This window comes from Notamacropus eugenii, chromosome 4 (assembly GCF_028372415.1).
Source record: "Notamacropus eugenii isolate mMacEug1 chromosome 4, mMacEug1.pri_v2, whole genome shotgun sequence".
Classification (NCBI taxonomy): Eukaryota; Metazoa; Chordata; class Mammalia; order Diprotodontia; family Macropodidae; genus Notamacropus; species Notamacropus eugenii.
In genome coordinates, this window is record NC_092875.1 from 148,207,856 (window position 1) to 148,210,506 (window position 2,651).

Sequence of the window (2,651 nt, forward strand, 5' to 3'; positions counted from 1 at the left end):
CAGAAAGGAAATGGCAAACTACTCTAGTACCTTTGCCAAGAAAATCCCAAGTGGGATCACAAACAGCCAGACACAAATGAAATGATAGAACAAAATCAACAAATTATTATGCAAATAATTTTGACCTCATGGACCCCCTGAAAGGATTTCAGGGACTCCTAGGGGAATATGGATCACATTTGAAAAACTGCTTATCTACAGAAGACATGATGAAGGTTTGATCTAGGATAGCGGTCATGTAACTAGAGAGGGACAAATTGGAGAAATGCTATGGGGTAGAATCTACAATATTTGACAACTGATTATATACAAGTAGTGAGAGAAAATGAAGAGGTGAGTTCATTGTGAAGAGGGATTCATTATGGGTGATGAGGTTCTTTAGATGCTGGTCTCCCCAGATGGAACGGGTTGTGTGAAACTCTGAAACATACAAAGCCTCTTGAAAGAGATCTGAAATCATTTAGGGCCTAACACAGGGATAACTGACTCTTTCTTGAGTTCATAGTTAGCTCTCTTCTCTGTTGCCAATGGTTTTCATTCCTTGAAGTTGCTTTTAGACTTCAGTGACTATTTCTCCACATCTATGTCTTATTTGGTATGTGCTGCTGCACCCTCAACTTGATGTATCTCAAATGAGTATCAAACTCTCTTGAACTGACGAACTCTGGAACTGGTGGATTCAATGTCTCCTGGGTGACAGAAAGAGACAGAAATCCTTTTTTCCCTGGCTCCAACCAAGGGTTTCCTCCTTCCTGGTATGTGCTGCCTTCAATCTCCAAATTCTAGCCTCAAACTATCTCTAGGATTAGTTATTTAAGTGCCTTCCATGAGGGTATGACCAGTTATTGTTTAACCAATCCCTCTAAATTCACTAGAGAAAAATGTTTGTACTTCATAAAGGGATAATAGGTTGTTAATTCCTTTTTAATACGCGAATACCTTCTTATCTGTGACTATGTGTTTGGGCATGGGAGGAGGGGTAAAATCAGTTGGCAGGGACCAATATCTTGCCCCAAACACCTATTGTACAGATTGTGAGAGGCAGTTAGGTAAATAACCTTTAGAACTTTTAGAGATTGGGCAAGCAATGCAAATGGGCAGGTTGGACATAGAATTAAATGGAAGAAGAGTGAATTGGATTATCTTCAGGAAATTGCAGTGTTCCTTTAATGACTGCAAACTTATGCCATAATCTAAATTCTGTGTGTCAATATTGTATTAAATAGTATTGTATTGTATTAAATTGTCAAAAATTGTATTAAATAGTCAAAATAGTATTATATAGCTGGGAGTCACAGAACATTACTGTCTCTGAAGAACTGAAGAGGAGCATCACTCAGAGGGCAATGGTGAGGCACATAGTAGGTGTGAGCAGGCTGTAACATATACCAAATAAGGAATTATTAAGAACTGGAGTAAAGGACATGTATGATGCAAAAAATTGGACTGGTTATATGGCAAGAACAAAGGATAATTAGTGGATGATGTATGCACTTTATTAGTATCTTTTTTATAAATAAGCAAAGCAGGCACCCAGAAAACTAAACAGAGAGAACATGAACAAGAGTTACACAAGGTAGATAGATACGGAGGGGCAACAATCTGCATATTGGAGAAGATGTCCACATTGATGAGATCATAGATCTATTTTAGTAATATTGCAATTGATATTATTAATAATGCAAAAAATAAATTTTATTGACTTCACTGAGTTGTGTTTTTCTTTAAATGAACTGAAATTTTTTCCCCTGTTTTTTTTCCTCTCAATAACAGCGTAGTTTCCTCCCCCCTCCCCATAACAGTACAGTTAATCTTTCTCAATTGCAGGAAGTTTATAGATATAACAGAATTAACAGTAACAACAATAATAACAATAACGAAATATCCTGAATTTGTTCACTGTACTTGAACCCTGGGTACTCGAGTTGGTAACAGGCCAACTAGAATAAATGGAAGGATAGGTTATTGGTGGAGAGTATCAACTTGGTTTGACTGGGTCAGCACTGAGTTTTCTGGCAGCTGTTGGGCTGGTCAAGGGTGGGTCAGAGAGATTTCTTGTTGATCTTAAGGAATACAACCTGACCCCAGCTAAAAACAAGCTGTGCTGGTCACAAACCTGCACTATGGGACAGCTGGATGCTGAGAATTCCTCTGGATCCTTTGAACTCACAGAATTGTAGGTTCCACTGCCTCCACCTATTGTCAAGCTCCTTTAAGAGCTCTGAGACAAAGAGATAATAGCTGAAAGTGACCAACCTTTAGCTCCTTAAAGCTTCTTTAAGAATCTGAGGTATTCCAGGCATACTGGATCAGTGCTAGGATCAATCTGGGAGGTGAGAAACTGTTTATTTACTTTCCTGAAATGCTCTTTTCCCCTTTCCATTGAATCCAATTTGTTATCTAAGAAAAGCCCCTTTCATAAAGTCATTCTTGACTACCCTGAATCCATAACTTTCTCATTTCTCCTAATACCTATTATATATGTAGCATGTAAACTTTGGCCTTAGTCTTTCTGGGACAGATGGGTTACATTTCCCTCTCAGGGATCTCTCTGATCGGCTCTTCTCTATTCCTATTGGCTTGAACCTTCCACCCCCAAAACAATTCCTTGCATTTGTTAAGGGGCCTATAACTAGGACTCTAGTTCCATT